The sequence below is a fragment of the Stomoxys calcitrans genome, chromosome 1 (assembly GCF_963082655.1).
Source record: "Stomoxys calcitrans chromosome 1, idStoCalc2.1, whole genome shotgun sequence".
Classification (NCBI taxonomy): Eukaryota; Metazoa; Arthropoda; class Insecta; order Diptera; family Muscidae; genus Stomoxys; species Stomoxys calcitrans.
The window spans coordinates 238882173-238902595 of record NC_081552.1 but is presented as its reverse complement, the minus strand read 5'-3'; positions in this window follow the sequence as shown (position 1 = coordinate 238902595).

Genomic DNA, 20423 nt, shown 5'->3' with positions numbered 1-20423 from the left:
GTCTAGAGAAAATTCTTCCTGCCAAATTTCCACCGAATCGGTTAACAAAAGACTGTTTTATTGCATTATTACTGCAAATCGGACGAACATATATATGGGGAGCTATATCTAAAACTAAACCGATTTCGAGCAAACTTATCAGATATTGTGGTAGTCATCGAGGAAGGCGTTGTACAAAATTTAGGCAAGATTGGTCAATAAAAGCGCTTGCTGTGACCCTAGAAGTTAAAATCGGGCGATATATATACATACAAGAGAGCTATATGTAAATCTGAACCGTTTTTCCTGAAATTCACCAGTAATTTCGAGAATCATAAGAAAATCCTTCCTGCCAAATTTGCAACGAATCGTTTAACAAATGACCGTTTTATTGCATTATTACTGCAAATCGGACGAAATATATGGGAGCTATATGTAAAACTGAACAGATTTTTTTTTAATTTCAATAGACTTCGTCTCTAGGCCAAAAAACATACCCATACCAATTTTGAAGACGATCGGATTAAAATTGCGACCTGTAGTTTGTACACAAATTGACATGGACAGACGGACAGACAGACTGACAGATAGCCGTCATAACAGCTATATCGAAATATGGTCCGATTTGGACCGAATTCGGCACGGATCTATATATTTGGATATAGGTATATCCAAATCTGAACCGATCTGGGCCAAATTGAAGAAGGATGTTGCAGAGCCTAACTTAACTCACTGTCCCAAATGTCGGCGAAATCGGACAATAAATGCGCCTTTTATGGGGCCAAAACCTTAAATCGAGATATCGGTCTATATGGCAGCTATATCCAAATCTTGACCGATCTGGGCCAAATTAAAAAAGGATATCGAAAGGCCTAGCACAACTCACTTAGCAGAAATTTTCTTTAGAGAAAATTTCATAGAAATTTTGTCTTTAGAGAAAATTTCATAGAAATTTTGTCTTCAGAGAAAATTTCATAGAAATTTTGTCTTCAGAGAAAATTTCATAGAAATTTTGTCTTTAGAGAAAATTTCATAGAAATTTCGTCTTTAGAGAAAATTTCATAGAAATTTCGTCTTTAGAGAAAATTTCATAGAAATTTCGTCTTTAGAGAAAATTTCATAGAAATTTTGTCTTTAGAGAAAATTTCATAGAAATTTTGTCTTTAGAGAAAATTTCATAGAAATTTTGTCTTTAGAGAAAATTTCATAGAAATTTTGTCTTTAGAGAAAATTTCATAGAAATTTTGTCTTTAGAGAAAATTTCATAGAAATTTTGTCTTTAGAGAAAATTTCATAGAAATTTTGTCTTTAGAGAAAATTTCATAGAAATTTTGTCTTTAGAGAAAATTTCATAGAAATTTTGTCTTTAGAGAAAATTTCATAGAAATTTTGTCTTTAGAGAAAATTTCATAGAAATTTTGTCTTTAGAGAAAATTTCATAGAAATTTTGTCTTTAGAGAAAATTTCATAGAAATTTTGTCTTTAGAGAAAATTTCATAGAAATTTTGTCTTTAGAGAAAATTTCATAGAAATTTTGTCTTTAGAGAAAATTTCATAGAAATTTTGTCTTTAGAGAAAATTTCATAGAAATTTTGTCATTAGAGAAAATTTCATAGAAATTTTGTCTTTAGAGAAAATTTCATAGAAATTTTGTCTTTAGAGAAAATTTCATAGAAATTTTGTCTTTAGAGAAAATTTCATAGAAATTTTGTCTTTAGAGAAAATTTCATAGAAATTTTGTCTTTAGAGAAAATTTCATAGAAATTTTGTCTTTAGAGAAAATTTCATAGAAATTTTGTCTTTAGAGAAAATTTCATGGAAATTTTGTCTTTAGAGAAAATTTCATAGAAATTTTGTCTTTAGAGAAAATTTCATAGAAATTTTGTCTTTAGAGAAAATTTCATAGAAATTTTGTCTTTAGAGAAAATTTCATAGAAATTTTGTCTTTAAAGAAAATTTCATAGAAATTTTGTCTTTGGAGAAAATTTCATGAAAATTTTGTCTTTAGAGAAAATTTCATAGAAATTTTGTCTTTAGAGAAAATTTCATAGAAATTTTGTCTTTAGAGAAAATTTGATAGAAATTTTGTCTTTAGAGAAAATTTGATAGAGATTTTGTGTTAAGAGAAAATTTGATAGAGATTTTGTCTTTAGAGAAAATTTGATAGAGATTTTGTCTTTAGAGAAAATTTCATAGAAATTTTGTCTTTAGAGAAAATTTCATAAAAATTTTGTCTTTAGAGAAAATTACATTAAATTTTGTTTTAATAGAATATTTTATTGAAAATTTGTCTTAGGAGAAAATTTCATTGACATTTGGTTTTTTAGAAAAAAATTCATTAAGGAATTGTTTTCAGAGGAAATTTCATTTTTGTCTTCAGAGATAATTTCGCTAAAATGTTGTCTTTAGAGGGAATTTGCGGAAATTATGTCATAATAGAAAATTATTTTAATATTAAGTCTTACATACGTAAATAGATGCCTTAAAAGCAGCTTCCACTAAGTTGGCAATAATGGCAGCATACTGCTACCGTTAACACATTTCCTCTGCTGTTGCTTAAGTGGCTCCTAAGAGAACAATAAACAAAAGAGAGAGAGAGTAAAACTCAGTGAAGAAATTGTCAGACAGCATTAAAACAAAAACAATAAATTTAATATAGAGTTGCCATATCTTACCATATCTGCCTTTGTGGTGTCAATTGACGTCAGTGGCACATCATCAAATTGAGAATGAGTGAAGTTAAAGGACTACTCTATATTATGAAGGAAATTTATTGAAATGTGTTTTTGTTTTGCATATGAATATGTCACAGTTTGATTTAGAGTAGGAGAAAACAAAGAGCAGCATTATAAGGTAAACAAAATTTCTCACTCATTTGTGAGAGAACAGAATTTGTGAGAGAAACAAATAGTACTTAATTTTCAAGGGGGGTTTCCCCTCTGGTAACATTTTTGAGGTACTATGTCATGTAAAACTTCTCTCCAAAGAGTTGTCGCACTGCTGCACGCCGTTCGGACTGGGCTATAAAAAGGAGGCCCCTTATCATTGAGCTTAAACTTGAATCGGACTGCACTCATTGATATGTGAGAAGTTTGCCCCTGTTCCTTAGTAGAATGTTCATGGGCAAAAAAAAATTCCAATTACCGTAGGATAGGGGGTATATTCATTTAGTCATTCCGTTTGCAACACATCGAAATATAAATTTTCGACCCTACAAAGTATATGTATTTCGGATCGTCGTAAAATTCTAAGACGATTGAGCAATGTCCGTGTGTCTGTCCGTCCGTCTGTTGTAATCACTCTACACCCTTCAAACATTGAGATATTGAGCTGAAATTTGGCACAGATACGTGTTTTTGATGCACGCTGGTTAAATTCTTGAACGGGCCAAATCGGACCATATTTGGCTATAGCTGCTATATAGACCGATCTGCCGATAAAGGGTCTAATGCCCATAAATGCTTTATTTTTTATCCGATTTCGCTGAAATTTGAAACAGCGAGTTGTTTTGAGCCTCCCTATTTCCGACCTTTATATGGTTCATATCGGACTATATTTAGATATAGCTGCCATATAGACCGATCTGCCGATAAAGGGTCTGAAGCCTATAGAAGCTTTATTTATTACCCGATTTCGCTGAAATTTGAACAAGTGAGTTATTTTAAGCCTCCCGACATCTGACCTAAACATGGTTTAGATTGGACTATATTTGGACATAGCTGCCTTATAGACCGATCTTCCGATAAGGGGTCTGAAACCCATAAAAGCTTTATTTTTCTATGTGAATGTGAGTGAAAATTGAAACGGTGAATAGTTTTGGGCCTCCTAACATCCGACTTTAATATGGTTCAGATCGGACTATATGTAGATATAGCTGCCATATGGTTCAAATATGGTTCGGATCGGACTATATTTGGTTATAACTGCCATATAGACCGATATCCCAATAAAGGGTCCGAAGCCCATAAAAGCTTTATTTTTTAACCGATTTCGCTGAAATTTTAAACAGTGAGTAGTTTTACACCTCCCAACATAGGACCCAAATATGGTTCAGATTGGACTATATTTAAATATAGCTGCCATATAGACCGATCTGCCGATAAAGGGTCTGAAGCCTTTAAAAGTTCTATTTATTATCCGATTTCACCGAAATTTTAAGCAGTGAGTAGTTTTACATCTCCCAACATAGGACCCAAATATGTTTCAGATCGGACTATATTTAGATATAGCTGCCATATAGACCGATCTCCCAATAAAGGGTCTGAAGCCTTTAAAAGCTCTATTTAATACCCGATTTCGCCGAAATTTTAAACAGTGGGTAGTTTTAGGTCTCCCGATATTCGTCTCAAATATGGTTCGGATCGGACTATATTCAGATATAGCTGCCATATCGACCGATCTGCCGATAAAACAAGACCGTCTTACAGGCAGTGGCATCAAAACCAGTGTTGCCACTTAAGAAAATAATTTCCTACCAAAATTAAAGAAAAATCCTAACAAGCCCGACCAAAACCTACCAAATGTCCTGCAAGCCAAAAATTCGGTATATGTTTTTACAACCATCACCGAAGAATAATCAAATTATAAATTTTCAAACCTACAAAGTATCTAGAGCTTCGGTATATTCATAAACGATCTAGCCAGGATTGTCTGTCTGTCTACTGAAATCACTCTACAGCCTAGGGCGTTTGAGTTTGAAAAGAGCGACCTCCTGCGGTAAGGTCTTGAACCGATAAATGCGTATTTACTATCCATTTTCGCAGTAACAATGATTTGCATGGACCCCTCAACATACGAGTATGAACAAGATCCGATTATATTTATCGAAGTGTGCTTGTTTGTCTGTTTGTTCCAAATAGACTTGAAAACGGCTGATCGGATTTTCTTGAAATTTTCACAGATTGTGTAGGATGGTCTGGAAGGAATAATAGGCATTAAAATTTTTTGAATTTTGCAATTTTGCAGTATGCAACTCAAATGAAAGGTATTCGAGAGTAGAGTACTAACTTGATATTGAAAATTGGGGCCTAGGGGGCCGTCCCTACCCCAAAAACCCCACCAATAGGCATATTGGACGATAATGACAATATACGACAGAAATGAAAGGTATTAGGGAGTAGATTACGAACATGGTCTGGAAGGAGCAATAGGTTATAGATTTGTTTATATCGTAATGGGTCAGCCCCTCATAAGAGTAGCTATGATATTGGAGCTATATTAGGTTATAGACCCAATCAGTCCGTACTTGGTTTCGGAGATGGAGGCCATAAAAAATAACAATAAAGGCAACTTTTTAGCTATACACCTGCAATGAAGTCTTTGGCAAAAGTTGCGAGTTTAAACCGCATCTTAAGCATTGGGTATATACTGCAGTTGTCAGACCTATTATGCCATATGGTATTGTGGTCTGGTGGACGGCGTTGCAAAAGTCTAGCTACTGTTCAATACTCAACCCGATCCAAAGGATGGCTTGTTTGTGCAACACAGCCGCACTGAGGACTACGCCATCAGATGCACTGATGTTAATGCTTCACCTAATGCCTCTAGACATTACGGCTAGAAAAATTGCTGCGACCACTGCTGTGAGTCAAAGGCTTCTGTGATATCATGTGGCGGCTACGGGCACTGTATTATCCTATATACAATGCCCGATATTCTAGGCAGTGTGAATTACACATTGCCTGAGCCGTTTTTTTTTTTTTTTTTTAATAAAAACTACTATGCCCCTATTCCTGATAGTAGTGATTGGAACTACAAAATCCCTGGTAACGCTATTACATGGACTAGAGGACCAGGTGGACTATGAGATGTACTCTGAAGAACTAGAACTGATCATATCGAGAAGGTTAGCCAACCACATTAGTGTGTATCAAGCGGAAATCCTTGCAATTAAGAGTGGCTAAAGAATAATGTCATAACGACGATTAGCATATATACCTTCTCAGTGTAGCTATCAATCCCTGGAAAGTGTATTTCTGAATTGAAAAACCGCCCTTGGCTGTCACAGATCTCTCAACGAGATTGCTGAACAGTTCAAAATTCACCTGTTCTAGGTGCCATGCCACAGAGATATCCCAGGCAATTGCAGAGCAGAAGAGCTTACAAGATTAGGGGCTACCTTATAAAGAGTGATTTGTTAAGAGCTTGATAACTTATTTTTTAAAAAAAACGCATAAAATTTGCAAAATCTCATCGGTTCTTTATTTGAAACGTTAGATTGGTCCATGACATTTACTTTTTGAAGATAATTTCATTTAAATGTTGACCGCGGCTGCGTCTTAGGTGGTCCATTCAGAAAGTCCAATTTTGGGCAACTTTTTCGAGCATTTCGGCCGGAATAGCCCGAATTTCTTCGGAAATGTTGTCTTCCAAAGCTGGAATAGTTGCTGGCTTATTTCTGTAGACTTTAGACTTGACGTAGCCCCACAAAAAATAGTCTAAAGGCGTCAAATCGCATGATCTTGGTGGCCAACTTACCGGTCCATTTCTTGAGATGAATTGTTCTCCGAAGTTTTCCCTCAAAATGGCCATAGAATCGCGAGCTGTGTGGCATGTAGCGCCATCTTGTTGAAACCACATGTCAACCAAGTTCAGTTCTTCCATTTTTGGCAACAAAAAGTTTGTTAGCATCGAACGATAGCGATCGCCATTCACCGTAACGTTGCGTCCAACAGCATCTTTGAAAAAATACGGTCCAATGATTCCACCAGCGTACAAACCACACCAAACAGTGCATTTTTCGGGATGCATGGGCAGTTCTTGAACGGCTTCTGGTTGCTCTTCACTCCAAATGCGGCAATTTTGCTTATTTACGTAGCCATTCAACCAGAAATGAGCCTCATCGCTGAACAAAATTTGTCGATAAAAAAGCGGATTTTCTGCCAACTTTTCTAGGGCCCATTCACTGAAAATTCGACGTTGTGGCAGATCGTTCGGCTTCAGTTCTTGCACGAGCTGTATTTTATACGGTTTTACACCAAGATCTTTGCGTAAAATTTTCCATGTGGTCGAATAACACAAACCCAATTGCTGCGAACGGCGACGAATCGACATTTCACGGTCTTCAGCAACACTCTCAGAAACAGACGCAATATTCTCTTCTGTACGCACTGTACGCATTCGTGTGGTTGGTTTAATGTCCAATAAAGTAAACTGAGTGCGAAACTTGGTCACAATCGCATTAATTGTTTGCTCACTTGGTCGATTATGTAGACCATAAATCGGACGTAAAGCGCGAAACACATTTCGAACCGAACACTGATTTTGGTAATAAAATTCAATGATTTGCAAGCGTTGCTCGTTAGTAAGTCTATTCATGATGAAATGTCAAAGCATACTGAGCATCTTTCTCTTTGACACCATGTCTGAAATCCCACGTGATCTGTCAAATACTAATGCATGAAAATCCTAACCTCAAAAAAATCACCCTTTACATGCCAGGGGAACTGGAATGGAATCTGTGGTTATGCCACTAGCGACATGTAAGCTAAGGCTTCAGGATCAAACCCGAAGGGCAACCAATGATAGATGGTCACAAAGAGGGGTTGTGGGCATTGCAAAATTAGGTGGCCTAATCTAGACTTAAAGAGGTCTACCGCTCTGCTGTCGCTGGCTAGAACGGACGTCTCAGTCGGTCATGACAGGTCACTGTTTGATCGGAAATCATGCTGACAGACTGAAGGTTGCAAGTAACGATTTCTGCAGAAGCTGTGAGGACTTCGAGGAGGAAAAGGCTATACAACATCTGCTGTTTGTGTCCCACACTGGCAGTCAGAAGGAGTTCCATTTTAGATTCTCATTTTTTTGAGTCTGATTAAGCGGATGCGAACATTCGCAAATTTTTGATCTTTTTAAAGCGATCTGGACTGTTCAACGGTAGGTCCTATGGTATCACAATGAACGAAAACGTCTAAGTGAGTCCTGTTGACAGATTGCCACTTTTACCTAACCTATTCACTCGCCGAACCAATTCAAGTGCTTTGTGCAATTTCTTTGGACCACCACCATGGAGTTTGACAATTCTACCTGTATCATTAAAACAACATAATACACACATATTTTATTCCCATTGTTGTTTGAGTTTGTCAATAAAAGCCTTTATTGGTTTTCCAGCAAATATAATCGCACTTTTAAGCTTGAACTCCATTGCGAATAATTCTCTTTTTAGTTAAACTCAGAAGCAAATACTTTTGATGGCTTATAAACGATACAATGAGAGGTAATTTCCCATAGTTTGAAAGATGTGAAATTGGTAACACTACATATCAGCTACCCTGTATGGGGCAACTGACAATTATATGTTAATTGTTTGACAGATGTGACGTTGGTAACCATGTATAGGGCAAATGACAATAAAATGTCAATAGTTTTACAGAAGTGAAATTCGTAACACTTCGTAGCAGCTACCCTGTATGAGGGGTTTTTTGGCTTAAACATTAAAAACTGTACTCTGCACCACTGTGACTGAATGCAGTGTACGGTTCAACTCGGAAATTCTTTCTGGTCAATAGTTTGACAGAAGTGAAATTGGTAACACTTCGTAGCAGCTCCCCTGTATAAGCGCTTTTTTGGTTTAAACATTAAAAACTGTAACCTGCACCACTGTAACTGAATGCAGTGTACGGTTCAACTCAGAAATTCTTTCTGGTTCGGTTTAGTCATGTTCGTCCACATATCCTTTCTGTACCGTTTATCCGTCTACCGTTTTTTTTTTTCTTCTAATCAAGATTTGGTCAAAATTTGTGTTTCATAGAAAATTTAGTTTAATTTGCGCTACTTTATTTTGGTTGTTTCATTTTGTTGTTGGATTTATTTGTCCAACTGAAACCGGATCTCCGCCTGCAGGACCGTGTTATGGTCAGGCAATCTAATACAGATCTCACTCCCTGTGTTCTCAATGTGACCCCCAGGCGCACTCTGTCCTCTAGCTTTAATCCATCCATGTAACATGATCTTCCAGATGACAATGCTAGGGTTCTATCAATCCAAGACTATGCCGATGGCAGCAGTGCCTCGCACTCGACATCAAAGTTCATCTCAGGTATCCGATCGGAAACCTTTTCCCTTCCTTCCAGGTTTCCTATTGTCGCTTCGATTATACCGCGATGGCACGAGCTGCTCCTATCCTGAATCCATTCTCCCATCGCTTTAAGTCTCATAGCCGCAGTGGCTGCCTCACAAATAATCGGTATGTCTATGGGTCGGATATCTAGAATAGTCTCCAGTGCCTTAGTGGGCGGCGGAGTCCACCGTAACGCAGTGGTTAGCATGTCCGCCTATGACGCTAAACGCCTGGGTTGGAATCCTGGCGAGACCATCAGAAAAAAATTTTCAGCGGTGGTTTTCCCCTCCTAATGCTGGCAACATTTGTGAGGTACTATGTCATGTAAAAATTCTCTCCAAAGAGGTGTAGCGCTGCGGCGAGCCGTTCGGACTCGGCTTTAAAAAGGAGGCCCCTTATCATTGAGCTTAAACTCGAATCGGACTGCACTCATTGATATGTGAGAAGCTTGCCACTGTTCCTTAGTGGAATATTCATGGGCAAAATTTGCAAAAACTTGCATTTGCCCCAGTGGGCGTAGTCTTCATCGCTCCGCCTATGCCAAAACAACATGTTCTCTGAACCTATTGTATGTTCCTTACGTTGCACTTTTTCTCCATAGCAGTCCACCAAACTACTGAGGCGTAAGTAAGTATGGGTCGTATCACGCTCCTGTAGAGCCAGTGGACTATCCTAGGATTCAGGCCCCATTTCGAGCCTACGGCCCATCTACATAGTGCCCAACATCTGTGAGCCTTCTCAGTACGCTGCTAAATGTGACACTTCCAATTCAGTTTCCTGACCAAAATTACACCTAACTATTTGACCTTGTCAGATATTGAAATCGTCTTATTGAGGAAACGTGGTGCATTAAATTGGTCCACCTTCGTCTTCCTAGTGAACAGTCATATTTCAATCTTCGCTGGGTTAACATTGAGACCTCTGGGTCTAGCTAAATCATATGCCATATGCAAGATCCTTTCGGCCCTTCTGCATAGCTCATTCAGATCCTTAGGAGTATTATGACATCGTCTGCGGGTTCAAATTCCTCCTCTGTCAGCATCCGTAATAGGTCATTTATGGTGGTCAGTCATATGCCATATGCAAGACCCCTTTCGGCCCTTCTGCATAGCTCATTCGGATCCTTAGAAGTATTATGACATCGTCTGCGGGTTCAAATCCCGGGTTCAAATTCCTCCTCTGTCAGCATCCGTAATAGGTCATTTATGGTGGTCAGTCATATGCCATATGCAAGACCCCTTTCGACCCTTCTGCATAGCTCATTCGGATCCTTAGAAGTATTATGACATCGTCTGCGGGTTCAAATCCCCCCTCTGTCAGCATCCGTAATAGGTCAGTTATGGTGGTCACCCATAGGAGTGGCGATAAAATGCCCCTCTGTGGCATGCTTTGTGTCACTTTCTCCCTTATATTGTATTTATGCCATGGAACACACAATTTATCCACCTGTTCCTTAGCATATGGTTTACCCAGTCTCTAAGGACCGGGTCCACCCATCCATCTAAGGATTGGATCAGTGTGTCGGTCTGCCATTGTTAAAAACCTCCTCGATGTCAATGCATACCGCCAGGCTGTACGTTTTGGCATCGAAGGATTCTTCTATTTTATGCACAACCTCGTGCAGGGTCCAGGTTCGCTGGATGTCCTACTCTTAATCATGGTGTCCAAATTACGTTCCATGGTTTTGAGTAAAAAGAACGTAAGGCTTATGGGTCTGTAGGCCTATGGTGTCGCATAACTTGCCTTGCCGGGCTTGGGTATAAACACCACCCTTGCCTCCTGCCAGGCTTCCGGAGAATATGCAAGTCCTAGGCACGCTGTGAAAATAGTTGCCAGATGAGGCGCCAGATAGTCTGTTTCTTTCTGTAGTAACGCCGGAAATATTCCATCAGGTCCAGGTGACTAAAATGGTTTGAAGCTCCTCAAAGATTTCTTCACCATAAACCTCCGATCAACATCATTATTCCAAGATTCCGGTGTCTCCGTAAGTCCCGTCGTATCCTGTTAAAAATGTTTTTCCATTAAAAGCCTAACATGTCCTCCGTTGTCTCTGCTCTCATTCCCATATGGTCTACTAAAGTTTATGTTAGTCCTATGAAAAACGCAAAACATTTCCCCCATATTTTCCGGCTTCTGGTCCCAACAGAACTCATCTACACAATAATCACTTTAACCAACTGCTTTAATTTCTACAACACCAACAAATCGATACATTAATTGTGCCTAATCTTTGATAAATTGTTATAATGATACCATAACATTCTCACTGATAGCATTCTCAAATACTTATGGGCAACGTTATGGTTTTTATGACGAACATTCAATTCAAAATCCCCCACGGCGCGTACTGCATTTTTGTCCATATTATCCCCCATGTGAGTGGGTGTATGAAATTCTGTCCAATATAATTATGTTGAACATTTTTATCGCTTTCGCACATTCTAATTTTAGACACACTCGTAGTGTTATTGTTCGCCATTAGCCAATCGTAGACCCCTCATCGTTATCATCCACTTCCACCTGTAATCACGTTACCTTACGCCTCTTAATTATGAGCCTTTGATTTGTGCCCTTAAATGGTTTTTGAAAACACTTTCACCTTGCGCACACACACGCACAAATTAATGTGGCTATATTGTCATTCATAGCCATGGGGACAGTGGTGTCACATACACACGCAGATACACATGTATGTACTCTGTACATAAACTTGTACTTTGTTACTTGTAACGTGTGCCCCGATAGGCAAATTGGTTCTTTAATGACATAGACAATTTTTACAAACACTCACATGTTGTATACACTCAACGATGAGGTTGCATCTTAAACTTTAAAATTAAAAACTAACCATGGCCTGATTCGGACTGTAATGGAATGAATATTGGAGACCATAGTGGAAGTCATTGCACAAAATTTCAGCCAAATCGAATAAGAATTGCGCCCTCAAGGGGCTCAAAAAGTAAAAGAGGGAGATCGTTTTATAGGAGAGCTCCATTAGGCTATAGACCGATTCAGACCATATTTGACACGTATGTTGAAGATCATGGGAGAAGCCGTTGTACAAAATTCACCCAAATCAGATAATAATTGCGCCTTCTAGAGGCTGAAGAAGTCAAGATTGAAGATCGGTTTATATGGGGCAGCTATATAAGACTATGGACCGATTTGAACCGTACTTAGCACAGTTGTTGTAAGTCATAACGAAACACGTCATGCAAAAATTCAGCGAAATCGGATAAAAATTGCGCCCTCTAGAGGCTGAAGAAGTCAAGACCCTAGATCGGTTTATATGACAGCTATATCAGGTTATGCACGGATTTCACCCATACTTGGCACAGTTGTTGAAAATCATATTAAAACGCCTCATGCAAAATTTCAGCCAAATCTGATGGGAATTGCGCCCTGTAGAGGCTGAAGAAGTCAAGACCCCGGATCGGTTTATATGACAACTATAACAGGTTATGAACCGATTTCACCCATACTTGGCACAGTTGTTGAAAATCATATTAAAACGCCTCATGCAAAATTTCAGCCAAATCTGATGGGAATTGCGCCCTCTAGAGGCTGAAGGAGTCAAGATCCCAGATCGGTTTATATGGCAGCTATATCAGGTTATGAACCGATTTCACCCATACTTGGCACAGTTGTTGAAAATCATAATAAAACGCCTCATGCAAAATTTCAGCCAAATCGGATGGGAATTGCGCCCTCTAGAGGCTGAAGAAGTCAAGACCCTAGATCGGTTTATATGACAGCTATATCAGGTTATGCACCGATTTCAACCATCATTGGCACAGTTGTTGAAAGTCATAACGAAACATGTGATGCAAAATTTCATTGAAATCGGATAGAATTTGCGCCCTCTAGAGGCTGAAGAAGTCAAGATCCCAGATCGGTTTATATGGCAGCTATATCAGGTTATGAACCGATTTCAACCATCTTTAGCACAGTTATTGAAAATCATAATAAAACGCCTCATGCAAATTTTCAGCCAAATCGGATGGGAATTGCGCCCTCTAGAGGCTGAAGAAGTCAAGACCCTAGATCGGTTTATATGGCAGCTATATCAAAACATGGACCGATTTAGCCCATTTACAATCCCAACTGACCTACACTAATAAAGAGTGTTTGTGGAAAATTTCAAGCGGCTAGCTTTACTCCTTCGAAAGTTAGCGTGTTTCGATAGACAGACGGACGGACATGGACACGGACACATCGACTTAAAATGACATGACAATCAAGAATATATATACTTTATGGGGTCTCAGACGCATATTTCAAGGTGTTACAAACAGAATGACGAAATTAGTATACCCCCATCCGTCTGTTAGCGCTACTTTTCATCTACGCAGATTGGTCCATAAAATTTTCAAAGAATCCTCTCTGAGAATGCCAGACTATATACCACTACGGCAGTCAGAAGAGAAATCCTTGAAATAGATTTACCGCCCTCAAAATTACGGATTTCTGTGGAATCCACATACATTCTTAGTATTGCGGATATAATAGCGCCGCTCAAGGCTCTAGATTTGAGGTTGATAAGGTCAAGCTGTATGGCGGATTGTTTGGATATCCTGCATATGCTTCGGGTTCATGATGTAATTCCCGGACATGATGGGATTCCAGAAAATGAGGGGGCGGACGAATCCGCCAAGAGCGGTTCGTTTGCGCCGGGCGAACCAGCCGCCGGTCTTGCTTACGTGACATATGCCGAGCTACTGGACATAATAGATAAAATGGCCAGTGCGGGGTCGGCGGCTAGGTGGGACTCCGTGGATAGATGCCGTATCGCTAGGGCGATCTGGACCATCTATGCCTTGAACTGGTGGAAGGAGTTACTGGCGTTCGATAAGAAGTCACTGAGAACCTTGACAGGGGTAAGAGCCGTACATTGTGCCATAGTAGAACTGGCACTATCGATGCTATCGATATTTTTTTTATTTTTTTGTCTGAATATCGATTGATATTTTTCCTATCGAGACCAGCGGCAAAGTTCAATTTTTTTGCAAAATTGAACAAAAATAAACCATCCGACACTGAATGTATCCTTTAAGATATATTGCTTCTAAAAAGGACGCAATTTTCATCCGATTGGACTAAAATTTTGTATAATGATTTCCTTCATGCCTTACAACTTACTTTATTAAATTCCGTTTTATTCGGTCTGTGCATTGATATTGCTTCTATAAAAATCGATCTTCTGATTTTTACTTCTCATTTTCATTTGTAAAAAAGTGATAAAAGTGATGGGGAATTAACGATAGTATCGATATTATCGTTAATTATTATTAGAAATATCGAAAACATAGAATGTTGCAATTATCGATAGTTTGCCAGCTCTATGGGAATACCGTTTTTTTGATGAGGATAAGGAGGAGACTATCGAGCACTGAAGCTGGCAAAATATCGAAGACACTATCAATTCTACCGATATTTCATTTTTGTTCTGAATATCGCTCTAAGGGCCTTTCGCCCTTTTTTGGAAAATTTTATAAAATTAAGCAATCCGTCTCTGAATGTATCTTATAAGATACATTGCGCCTATAGATGGCGCAATTTTCATTCGATTGGGCTAAATTTTTGTACAAATGAGATAGACTTCCAACCGACTCATTAAATTCGGTTTTATACGGTCTGTGCTTTGATATTGCTTCTATATAAATCGATCACTTGATTTTTACTTTTCATTTTTGTTCGAAATATAGGTGAGGGGAATTTAACAATAGTATCGATACCATTCATATTTATTATTAGAAATATCGAAAATATCGAATGTTGCGATTATCGATAGTTTGCCAGCTCTATCGAGTACTTGCCCTGTTCATGTCTGGATATACAGGAACGAAGGCTCTCTTCTCTGGGGAGGCAGTTTTTCTCCGTCCCCGTAGCGCATGAGTTAGCATGTCCAACTATGACGCTCAAAACCTGGGTTCGAATCCTGGCGAGAACATCAGAAATAAGTAAAGGCGTGCTAAGTTCGGCCGGGCCGAACCCTATATAACTTCCACCATGAATCGCATTTGACAAGTTCTTTGCCCAGTTCTCTTTATAGAAAAAATAAGGATAATGGAAACACTTGCCACGCCATTGAAGCCAAATCACGGTATGGATCGATTCGGACCATACCCAGTTTGGATGTTGGAGACCATATGTTATCCATGAACATTCCATTGAGGAACAGGGGATACTTCGCTCTTATCAATGAGTGCAGTCCAATTAAAGTTTTTTGGACTCTTAGTTTGCGGGTATGCCATTATTTTAAAGCAATAAGTATTATTAAATCGAAGCTATTATTTTCCATACTTCAGCATGTCATTATTTTTAGCACTTCAGTATATGTACAAAGAATTCATTATTTTTCATCAGGTGGTATGTTTACTCTGAAGCACTTTTCTTAAAGGCCATGTTAAAGTATTATTATGGATATATCTACTAGTAAGTGGTTACTAAATCTTGTTTCGGGTTACCCACTGCCTTACCCGGTAATATGACTTTTTTGCTGGGGATGTTCACAATCGACTCGGCAATGGAATCGGCTAAGTTCGGCAGTACGGCTAAGTACCCACAACCATGGATTCCGCAAAAATGTACCTTAATTAACTGAGTTTGTATTTAAATTATTTTGGCCCCAAGAAGTAATATCGGGATATCGGTACTAAGGGCGGCCTATATCACATATTGACCGATACGCATATAACTTGGCACTGGTGTTGTAAGTCATAAGATAGGGTTTTGAGCCAAATTTCAACCAAATCAGGTGAAATTTTCGGCTTCTAAGGGCTAAGGAAGTCAAAACCGGGGATCGATTTATATGAGAGCAATATGTGTTTACAGACCGATTCGGACCATACTTGGCATGGATGTTGAAAGTCACAACTTAAGTCATTGTTCCAAATGTCACCGGAATCGGATGAAAATTGAGGCTTTTAAAGGCTCATGAAGTCAAATCCGGGAATCGGTTTATTTAGTTTTAACTCAAGTCTTTGTTCCAAATTTTAGCCAAATCGGATGAAAATTATATATGCTCAAGAAGTCAAATCGTTGGATCGGATTATATGGAGGCTATTTCCAAATCTGAAGCGATATGGTCCATTTGCATTCCCCAACGACCTACATGAATAAGAAGTATCTGTGCAAAAATTTCAAGCGGATAGCTTTATGCGATTGACCGTTATCGTGATTTCGACAGACGGACGTACGGACATGGCTAGATAGAGTCAAAGTGTCGAGACGATCCAGAATATATATAATTTATGGGGTCGCAGCTCAATATTTCGAGGTGTTACAAAGGGAATGACTAGATTAGTATACCCCCATCCTATGGTGGTGGGTATAAAACCCCAAGTATTGCCCAAAAGTAATTGCCCAAAAAGTAATTGCGGATTTTTCATATAGTCGGCGTTGACAAATTTTTTCACAGCTTGCGACTCTGTAATTGCATTCTTTCTTCTGTCAGTTCTCAGCTGTTACTTCTAGCTTGCTTTAGAAAAAAGTGTAAAAAAAGTATATTTGATCAAAGTTCATTCTAAGTTTTATTAAAAATGCATTTAGTTTCTTTTAAAAAATCCGCAATTACTTTTTGGGCAACCCAATAAATCTGGCATTAATGTTACCTCGCTACCTTTAACGGATGTTAGAGTATGCTATCCCATATGACCCCTAGGGAAGATCAGAGTCCCCTAGGGAAGATCAGAGTCCAATCAGAACTGTTACATGCTAAACAATATATCCTAGGTCTAAAATCGAAATTTGTTGACATTTTTAGCCAATCGAAACCGAAAACTTGGCCAACTGTTCCAAAACGAAACCAAAATGATTTCGAGTGCGAGCAGATAACGCATTTTATTGAACATTTTCCTGGAAAAATCACTCTCCCATCTCCAACCCCCCCCCCCCCCCCCCCTGCCATCATCATCGCACATCACCCATCACATGATATGGGCGACTTTCTAATTGAATCACACCAGAGTTGGATAGACAACATCCATTGTTTTATTGACGAGCTTTTAGGGACAGCCAAAAAAAAAAAAGCATGAATGAAATTTGGAAGACCCTTCGCCCACATGCACGCCGTATCCCCAAACACATTTCGCCATCATCTGAACTAAATGACAATGCCACACATCCGTTTTCCGATATTAGAATGTACAATTCGAACGACAGGCAGCCTTGCAGACAAAACAACAGGCAGACACACACAGTGCGTAATCTAATCATGAATGTTTGACGCTTCTAGGTTGTAGTGGTGTCACATTGAAGTGAATGAATGTGCATGTGTGTATATGTGTGGCGCTGTGGGGGCGGTGATTTTTGTGATGTCATAGCATTTGGTAAGTCAAAAAGGAGATTTGTTTAATTGTAGACATACAAAAATATGCATACTAATATGGCCAATTTTCAAACTTTAATGAAGTTTGTCAATATTAAATGGCAAAGGTTGAACTTAGCAGAATGTTTAAGAGGGCAACAACCCCCATCCACCCACTAATTTAACATTTTCATGCATATTTAATAAAGGCCAAAGAAAGTTTGGACTTTTTAAAGAAATGTGAAAATTCGTTTTTTTTTTCTAGCTGCAGATGGCCAGGCGTTTATTGACTGTTTTTAAAGTAAGCTGAAATAGAAATTCGTTAATTTTAACTGCAAATATCAGATGATGAATGAGTTGAAATATGATTTTAATATAATGAACATCTGATTTTTACATTCAGATCGAAATTATGTAACATACAACTTTTGGTTGTACCTAAAACTGAAATCAGAGTCCCTCAGATTCAAGTTCAAAGGTCTGGTCTGGGAAGGAAAGTCTAGCGGAAGTACGCAGGTTACCAGCCTTATCGCTTGTCGATGGGTGAGGTTTTAGGGGGACTCTCCCCCTAACCCAAGAATACTACGCAAAAATAAAAGTGGACCGATCGGGACAATATGGGACTCAAATGAAAGGTATTCAAGAGTAAAGTACGAGTTTCATAATAAAATATGGGTTCAAGTACCTGGGGGGCAGCCCCAGCCCGAAAACCCCTTAAAATAGGTTTATTTGACAATCATGACAATATGGGACTCAAACGAAAGGTATTCGGGAGTAGATTACGAATATGGTCGGGAAGTAGGAATAGGCTTTCTAATTTATTGTTAACGGACTCTCCCCCTAACCCAAGAATACTACCCAAAAATAAAAGTGGACCGATCGGGACAATATGGGACTCAAATGAAAGGTATTCAAGAGTAAAGTACGAGTTTCATATTAAAATATGGGTTCAAGTAACTGGGGGGTTTTTTTAAAGGTTTATTTGACAATCATGACAATATGGGACTCTAACGAAAGGTATTCGGGAGTAGATTACGAATATGGTCGGGAAGTAGGAATAGGCTTTCTAATTTATTGATAACGGAAGGGGGAGGACCCTCCACCGTTGCCCCAAAAACACCACCCTGCGCAGTAAAACAAAGGCACTGTTAGTGGAAGAGTAAACAACAAGTAAAAAGGCGTTAAGTTCGGCCGGGCCGAACTTTGGATACCCACCACCTCGGGTATATATGTGAACCACATTTCGTCAAAATCCAGTGAAAAATGCATACCTTATGCCCCATAGCAGCTCTATAGATATCATCCGATTTAGACTTATGCTTATAAGTACAAGTCATTGTTCAACCGAGAGATCGGTCTATATGGCAGCTATATCCAAATCTGGACCGATCTGAGCCAAATTGAAGACAAATGTCGAAGGGCCCAACACAAGTCATTGTCCCAAATTTCGGCGACATCGGACAATAAATGCGCTTTTTATGGGCCCAAAACCTTAAATCGAGAGATCGGTCTGTATGGCAGCTATATCCAAATCTGAACTGATCAGGGCCAAATAGAAGAAATATGTCGAAGGGCCTAAGGTAAATCACTGTCCCAAATTTCAGCAAAATCGGATAATAAATGTGGCTTTTATGGGCCTAAGACCATAAATCGGAGGATCGGTCTATATGGCAGCTATATCCAAATTTAAAACGATCTGGGCCAAATTGACGAAGGATGTCGAAGGGCTCAACGCAACTCACTGTCCCAAATTTCAGCAAAATCGGATAATAAATGTGGCTTTTATGGGCCTAAGACCATAAATGGGAGGATCGGTATATATGGCAGCTATATCCAAATTTGGACCGATTTGGACCAAATTAACGAAGGATGTCGATGGGCTTACCGCAACTCACTGTCCCAAATTTCAGCAAAATCGGATAATAAATGTGGCTTTTATGGGCCTAAGACCATAAATGGGAGGATCGGTCGATATGGGCGCTATATCCAAATTTGGACCGATCTGGGCCAAATTGACGAAGAATGTTGAAAGGCCTAACACAACTCACTGTGCCAAATTTCATCCAAATCGGATATAAAATGTGGCTTTTATGGGCCTAAGACCCTAAATCGGAGGATCGATCTATATGGCAGCTATATCCAAATTTAGACCGATCTAGGCCAAATTGACGAAAAATGTTGAAGGGCCTAACACAACTCACTTTCCCAAATTTGAGCAAAATCGGATAATAAATGTGGCTTTTATGGGCCTAAGACCCTAAATCGGCGGATCGGTCTATATGGGGGCTATATCAAGATATAGTCCGATATAGCCCATCTTCGAACTTAACCTGCTTATGGACAAAAAAAGAATCTGTGCAAAATTTCAGCTCAATAGCTCAATTTTTAAAGACTGTAGCGTGATTTCAACAGACAGACGGACAGACGGACGGACATGTCTAGATCGTCTTAGATTTTTACGCTGATCAAGAATATATATACTTTATAGGGTCGGAAATGGATATTTCGATGTGTTGCAAACGGAATGACAAAATGAATATACCCCCATCCTTCGGTGGTGGGTATAAAAAGAGTCCGAGGTGTTCTTAGCTATGTTGAGAAGTCCATCACAATAACGAAATGAGACAAATTAGATGGAAAAGAAATCACTTGCAAATTCCAAAAATTTTAAATCGTCGGCCATGCAAAATGGATAGTCACACAGACACCGGTGATCCAACTCAAGACACAAGGGACACTATCATTAATCTTGGAGGATTTGAGAAATCCTTTATCCAAAGCCTTTCCTTTTTCCCTTAAAGTCGCACCGAGAAAAACCATTGTGCACACTGAACCACAATGCCTGGTCTCGGGAATAAAAACATGGTTGATTTTATAGCCAACAACCGAAAACTCACTAGGGAATAAAATTGCGAAACACACAACAATTTCGTAAGAGAACACAACCAAATGTGAAAGACTGATAAGAACTTGTTAAAAGTTTAACTGGAATGTATGAAAATGCCCTTCAACCCAAAGATATAAACTCGATGTGTACAACATGACGGCAGGCCTAGCGGAATGTTTTTTATAAAC